We start from the raw sequence: 7,754 nt of genomic DNA, 5'->3' as shown, positions 1-7,754 counted from the left end.
TCAGACTGAGGAATAATGAAAATCTATCAACCGACGTAACTGGAAGAGAAAAAAAAAAAAAAAAAAAAAAAGTAATATGATACTAAACAGATGACGATATTGATTTTAAGAACCTAACATCTATATTATAAATGTAAAAAATAGTAAAATCAGACTGAGGAATAATGAAAATCTATCAACCGATGTAACTGGAAGAGAAAGAAGCAGTGAGAAAACTGCTTATCACTCAAAAATATAAACAACATTCATTATAATCAAGTTCAAACCATAATATTTTAAAATAATGCTTATTGAATGTCCAGTACGTGCCATATACTGTACTCAGAGACAGCACTGTACAAATAAGTTTGCATTAGGAATTTCAATGAACTTTACACTAGGTCCTTCCCTGCTATATTAGAAAGGTAAGGATAGTTTATGCAGCAAAAGAGATCACTCATTGGCTCTGGTAGGTATCAGAGAGGGGGCTCAAATCTGGTTTTGCTAATTACTAAGTATAAGACCTTGGGCAAGTTATTTAGGCTTCAGTCTTCTCATCTGTAAAGGGAAGATTGTAATTGTATGTACCTCACTGAGTTGCTTAGGATAATTAAATTAGGTATTTCATGAACTGTAACCCCAGCATATAGTAATCACTTAATATTAACTACCATTAGAAGCCAGGCGCAGTGGCTCGCGCCTGTAATACCAGCCCTTTGGGAGGCCAAGGTGGGTGGATCACGAGGTCAGGAGATCGAGACCATCCTGGTTAACATGGTGAAACCGTCTCTACTAAAAACACACACAAAAAAATCAGCTGGGCATGGTGGCAGGCACCTGTAGTCCCAGCTACTCGGGAGGCTAAGGCAGGAGAATGGCGTGAACTCGGGAGGCGGAGCTTGCAGTGAGCCGAGATAGTGCCACTGCACTCCAGCCTGGGCAACCTGGGCGACAGAGAGAGACTCCATCTCAAAAAAAAAAAAAAACTACCATTAGAAGCAGTAAGTAGTGGTTTATTTGTATTATCATTTTGATCTAGAATCTGTAGGACTAAAACACATTCTCCAGCTGTTAGTGGTTTTCTGAATAGTTTCCTATAATCCTCATTAAAAATCTAGTATCAAAAATATTTCCTACATTCTATAGAGCACTTAAATACTAATGTTCTTGGGATGGAAAACACTAGCAGAATGAGCAGAGTTTGATTGATCTGGGTACAGTATTTATTAGTTCAGTTAATAATCCTTCACAACAAATGCTTTCTGAGTTCTTATCCATGTCACAGTCACTCTCTGTTGTTACAGAAACCCTGCGTTACAGGACAAGAGGAAAGAAGAAAAACTAAGTTGTAGCTCTACTCCTCAAAGTTCTTTTGTTCTAAAAATCTGAAACTAATGGCCTCTTTGTTACTGAATTCCACATACACTTTTCCGTCTTCAGCTAACTGGACCTCTCTGCAGCATCTGACACTGCTGACCACTTTCTCTTTCTTGAAAATCTCTCCTTTCTGACCAGTCAGTGGGTTCTTTTCTCTTGGCCCCCTTGCTTCCATGCCAGTAACTCCAAGGTTCATTTAATCTTACTTTACAGGGATGTAAGATGAAATGCCTACATGGGCTGGAAGAGTAGGCCAGGGGCATTCTCTGGCCAACTTTGCTCAAATTATTTCCAGCAAGTTGTTGCAATGTTTTTTTTTTTTTTATATAAAAAAGGTAGACCCCCAGAACTTCCAGCTCTTCTGTGTTTTTAAAAAAAGATAGGGCCAGGCACAGCGGCTCAGGCCTGTAATCCCAGCACTTTGGGGGACCAAGGCAGGTGAATCACTTGAGGTCAGGAGTTCAAGACCAGCCTGGCCAACATGGTGAAACCCCGTCTCTACTAAAAATACAAAAATTAGCTGGCGTGGTGGCATGTGCCTGTAGTCCCAGTTACTTGGGAGGCTGAGGCAGCCGGGCATGGTGACTCACACCTGTAATCCCAGCACTTTGGGAGGCCAAAGCAGGTGGATCATGAGGTCAGGAGTTCAAGACAAGCCTGGCCAAGATGGTGAAACCCTGTCTCTACTAAAAATAGAAAAATTAGTTGGGCGTGGCGGTGGGCTCCTGTAATCCCAGCTACTTGGGAGGCTGGGGCAGAGAACTGCTTGAATCTGGGAAGGCCAATCGTGCCACTGCACTCTAGGCTGGGCAACAGAGTGAGACTTTGTCTCAAAAAAGAAAAGAAAAAGACATGTAACCCTGACTAAGTTATTTTATAAATCTGTTTCCTCATATATGAAAAGGCACTGATGAAAAATCAGAGACCATCACAAAAAGTGTGGGTCAAACAAAACATTTCTATAGGCTTACTTTTATCTTTTTTTTTTTGAGACAAGTTCTCCCTTTGCCGCCCAGGCTGAAGCGCAGTGGTGTGATCAAGGTTCACTGCAACCTTGACCTCTCTCACCTCAGCCTCCTGAGTAGCTGGGACTACAAAAATGCACTACCACGCCTGGCTAATTTTTGTATTTTTTGTAGAGACAGGGTTTCACCATGTTGCCCAGGCTGGTCTCAAACTCCTGAACTCAAGTGATCTGCCCACCTTGGCCTCCCAAAGTGCTGGGACTACAGTTGTGAGCCATGGTAACAAGCCTACCCCAGGTTTCAAACCAAATGTATACAACTGCATATGTGGATTTTTCTGGAGAAGTGTCTAAGACTAAGAACCACTGACTAGCCCAAATTTATCTACTTCTACCATTTCAGCTGCCATCTGTGAGGATGAGTCCCACCTTTACATCCAGTCCACCTGTGAGATCACCCTACCTCCTTAACCTGCCCCTGCCACTGCCACCTCCTCCTCTTAATTGCCATTGCCACCACCTTAGTTCAAACCCTCTTCAAATCTCTTGTCAGGAGCTGCCTCACTAGTCTAATTACAGTCTTGTCCTCCTTTTTCCTACTCTGTACAACTCAAATCCTCTAAATCTCAAGTTATGTGGCCAAAGGCTTTCAAGGTCTGCCTGTAACATAAAAGAAATCCAAACTCCTTACCCTAACACAGAAACTCCTTAGGTCCTGGCCAGACTGACCTTTCCCTCTCACTATTTATTCCCCTCCTCCTCCAACTCCAGGGCGGTAACAGAACCATAATTTGCAACACAGGATAGTCTTTTGTCCCTAAACTGTGATTCCTACTTACAGGTCACACCTTCTGGAATGCCTAACTCCTCCCATTCGCTTAGGACAGAAACTTCCCCTGTAAAGCCCTCACTTTAAAACCTAGCCTGCCCTTCAGGCCAGAATAGAAGAATATTCCTCCAGGCTAAGCTATCACTTAACATTCACATTGACATTGTAAATGTCAGCTTATTTTCCTTCTCCAATAGACTAAAAACTCCTCAAGGGCAGAGAATGTGTCTTTGTATTGCAAAGCTCAGAGCTACAACAAAGAAGCTAATCTGTTAAATGAATGAACCAGCAGCTGCTCCTACCAATCAAGTCACATAAACATGCCCAGGACTCTAAAGTGAGCCTATCAAGGCCACAAACTGCTCAGTGCCTTCAAAACCACACAACACTATCGTCCATGGGGACTCACAAGAACACTTCAAAACCTGAAAGAGGGGAACCAGGAGTAAAGCAAACCCACCTTAAGCTCCTTTGCCCTTGGTTTACTTACCAAACCTTTACATTGGCCAGTTCCAAATTCAAACAGCAGAGACTACACTAACATGAAGCCGCTGAAACTGCATATACTGCACACTTTTTTACTGGCAAAAATAGATTTATTTGCCCCATTAAAGTAATTATAATATTCTTTCTGTACTCAAATACTTATTAGTATTATTAATATATACTGAGGCAAGAACTCATTAAAAATTCACATCAAGAATATTAAATATCTTTTAAAAAAAAAATAGAAAAGTTACGTACCAGAAAAAATTATGCACCAAGAAAATATAAAGGTTATGCTCCAGGAACCATTCTAAAGGCTTTATGTTCAATTCCTCATTTAGTCTTCACAGCAACCCTATGAAGTATCCCCTTTTACAGATAAAGAAAACTGAGACTTAATCAGATTAAGTAATTGTCATGATCCACCTGGGGAGACTGAGGCAGGCGGATCCCTTGCATCCAGGAATTTGAGACCAGCCTGGGCAACATGGGGAAACCCCGTCTCTACCAAAAATACAAAAATTAGCCTTGTATGGTGGCACACACCTGTAGTCCTGGCTGACTACAGGCACACCTAAGGTGGATCGCTGGAGCCCAGGAGGTTGAGGCTGCAGTGAGCTGTAATCGTGCCACTGTACTCCAGGCTGGACAACACAGTGAGCCCCTGACTCAAAAAAAAAAAGAAAGAAAGAAAAGTGGGCTAGTGGAATTAACATTTAATTAATACTATTATGGGCCAAACACATGGCTATCTCATCTAACCTTTATATCAAAGAAATTTATTCCCATTGTCAGTTAAAGAAACCAAAGTAAATTGCCCAGTGGAAGGACTGGGATCAGAACTCAAAGCCCAGTCTAAAGGTGTCACTGTAGGATGTCATGCTACAAATAAAATTTCACCAAAAACTCATCTTTTTTTTTTTTTTTTTGAGACAGAGTTTCACTCTTGCTGCCCAGGCTAGAGTGCAATGGTGCAATCTCGGCTCACTGCAACCTCCGCCTCCCAGGTCCAAGCGATTCTCCTGCCTCAGCCTCCCGCGTAGCTGGGGTTACAGGCATACGCCACCACACCCAGCTGATTTTAATTTTGTATTTTTGGTAAAGATGGGGTTTCTCCATGTTGGTCACGCTGGTCTCGAACTCCCGACCTCAGGTGATCCGCCCGCCTCAGCCTCCCAAAGGGCTGGGATTATAGGCGTGAGCCATAAAGTGCTGGGATTACAGGCGTGAGCCATCGTGCCCAGCCTAAAAACTCATCTTAAAAACAAATTACATTCTGTGAAAGGATGAGAACCAAGTAGTCTGTCACCTTACTTGCAAGGAGGGAACAGAGTGAGGCTTAAGGTTTTAAATTGAGTATTTCCTCAGTATCTCAAACTAGCCAGGAGCATTGTGAAAAATCAGCCTTTACAGTCAGGACCTCTGGGACAAACTCTTGCTTGAAGGAGTGAGGAGACTCTGCTGCTGTTTGTTTTGCCTAGCACAGAGCTGCATGTATAAGTTAAAATGACTTAGCATTGGGGACAATTTGCTGCCTCCAACCCAGTCTCACCTATTCAACCATTGTTTTACCAGTTACCGGGTGTCGGGGAGGGGGAAAGAGAATTGTCTGAGAATATTGTTCTAACTGTATTCAAATATAAATGACTTTTCATTAGCCATAACCACTGTTCCAAACCCAGAGAGTGAGAGCTGCTAACTCTCAAAGAACATCTCAGGTATGAACAAATAGTTTAGCATTTTTTTGAAATGTCATTAATTTTGGGTCCTCTCAGAAATGTTTAATTCCTTCTAAACTAAAATTTTTTTATTTCTCTAAAAACAGTAGCAACATGATTTGCTGAAAACGTCGGAATGGGGTATACAAATTTCCTCCTAAAAATCTTCCAGAGGAAAGAAAACTTGATTATTTCAGACTTGTAATTATACTAACCATTTAATTTTTAAGCTAACATTTAATAGTAAACAAGCATATTCCCTTAGTAATTTAAAGTTAATTCAGTATTTGCCCTGAAAATCTTTTATTAATTTCAAATGGAATGTAACTTTTAAAAGTATCAAACCTGTCGTTCCTTTAGAAAATAAAGTAACCCATTAGGAGATCAGGTTAGGAAATTAATACATGTTTGAGATAGAGTGTGAAAAAGTACAAAACTTTTTTGCTATTTGTACATACATAGTTTTGGAAAGCTTAGGAATGTGAAATCAACAATACACCTTTAAAATATCAAATTATGAGGCAATAACAATTTTTTCAAACCTTAAAATGTCCCAAGATAAACTACTAAGAATGATTTTTTTCCATTCAGTATATGCTCTAAAAATAAGGACAAACTATAATAGAAGTAACGATTTTTGGTACACATGTTTATGAAAATGTCCAAGTCAATAAGCAATTTCAATTAATCAACAAACTTAAAACAACCATTAAATGTAATTTGCATTTTTGTATCAGATCCATACAATCTCAAATATCAAGATTTTCTTAAGCTCAATGCTAAATGACGGGATATCTATTACTGTGGAGAAAGAGAATTCGATCTCCGGCAGACCAAAGGAAAGGAAAGGCACACACCTAGAAGAATCACATGAGTCTCACTTCGAAGCCTCACAGAAGTCAGCACTGAAAGTCGTGGGTTACCCATTGCCCTGCAAGTGGCAGCTTTTCACTAACAGTGCTGGGGGTACTGAGCGGGCAGAATGTGGGACATCTCCTGCCAGCAAACTCCAGCCTGCTCCCAAGCAGGACACCGCACACAAACACAACACTCTGCCCTAAGCTCACCCAAAAAAAAAAAAAAAAAGGAAAAAACCAACAATTAAACGATGCAAAATAACCTCTCCAAACACGCCCACAATGGGGGCTGGCAGCGGGGGGTGGAAGGGTTCATTAACATTTCAATTTCAACACTCAACAACAACAAGGAGGTAAGCATAGCCACGGGAAACATCCTGTCCCTGGAAAGCGGAAAATTGAGATTTGAAAATTTATGTTTATTACTTTTAACGTTCAGAGCTCAGGGCACCAAAATAGAGCTAAAATTGAATCAATTTCAACAGAAAACATACGTGTGGGTGTGTGTGAAAATCTGTATGTGTATATATATGCATATAAAATATATACATACACATATATATTTTATATTTTTTTCCGTTTAAATGTTATACATACACACAACCCCCCCCCCAAAACTACAGTAGTTTTCCGAGGTTCCGAGGGCTCTTCCACAGACCCTTCGGAGTTGTGGCAATAACAAGTTTAGGTTTCCTTAAAATCTCCATTATTCTATTTCTAGGTCGAATATAAGAATGTCACATAAATCTAAATAGTGATTATCAGAATAAATGAACTACTGATCCTTAAACTGTAGACCTTGTTTCGGGAGCTGCCCTGCCCACTTCCTCTCCCTCCTCCCAATCCCGGAGGCTTCCAAGCCATCTGACAACCACGTCTCCCCCTCGGGATCTGTTCCGGTGTTGGTTTTACGGGACAGTGACCAAAAAGGAGGGGAAACTCCTACATCTGGGGACTGCTCCAGAAACCCTGCCTGATCCTGCCCCTCTCACTGACAGTCTCCTCGCTGCTCCCTACATCTTCCTCTCCGCCGGAGCTGTCCAGAAGGGGGATTTTGGACCCAAAGGAATCGGGATGAAAGGGGGTGGGTACTCAAGCTGAAAATAACACCCCCAGTTGGTGGGGTAAGGGCTAAAAACGGCAATAGGGAAAGACTGGCAGAAACACCACCTGAGTTTACCTCCTCCTTCCCACCCCAAAAACCCCAGTCACTAATAAAGCTAAGAAACCCCTTGCAAACTTTTCCAAACCGGAAGAGAAGGCCCTCTCCCCAACCTGGGGGGCTCTAGGGGGAACGGGCTGGAGTTAGCAGCCCCGAACGGGCTCGCGGGGAGTTGGGTGGGGCGCGGGCGAGGGGTGCAGGGGCGGAGTACCTTCTTCAATGGACAGGAACTGGCAAAGAGTTTCAGAATAGCCGAGTGCGCTCCCCCACGCCCTGTGGGGGTCCCGGGCGCTAGGACCAGGGCTCCCCGGAGAGACAGCGGCCCCCAATTCCGACCTAAAAGGAAACTTTCTGGGCCGCGGCTGCACCTGACTCCTCACCG

The 7,754-nt window shown here is 42.3% G+C and overlaps 1 protein-coding gene and 1 long non-coding RNA gene across 3 annotated transcripts in view; one reads left to right on the top strand and one right to left on the bottom strand.

Moving 5' to 3' along the window:
• Nucleotides 1–7,754, bottom strand: part of INO80D (INO80 complex subunit D) — a 99,361-nt gene that overhangs the window by 90,556 nt on the left and 1,051 nt on the right. The gene's annotated exons all lie outside the window — the stretch shown is intronic.
• The window catches only part of LOC105517374, a 2,212-nt gene continuing 1,608 nt past the window's right edge, over nucleotides 7,151–7,754 (top strand). Inside the window, exon 1 of the long non-coding RNA XR_001002658.1 lies at nucleotides 7,151–7,294. This is a non-coding gene — a long non-coding RNA (uncharacterized LOC105517374). The remainder of the gene's footprint in view (nucleotides 7,295–7,754) is intronic.

This window comes from Colobus angolensis, unplaced genomic scaffold, assembly GCF_000951035.1.
Source record: "Colobus angolensis palliatus isolate OR3802 unplaced genomic scaffold, Cang.pa_1.0 Scaffold30, whole genome shotgun sequence".
NCBI lineage: Eukaryota > Metazoa > Chordata > Mammalia > Primates > Cercopithecidae > Colobus > Colobus angolensis.
The sequence above is the reverse complement of the archived record's forward strand: the minus strand, read 5'-3'. Positions and strand labels throughout refer to the sequence as shown.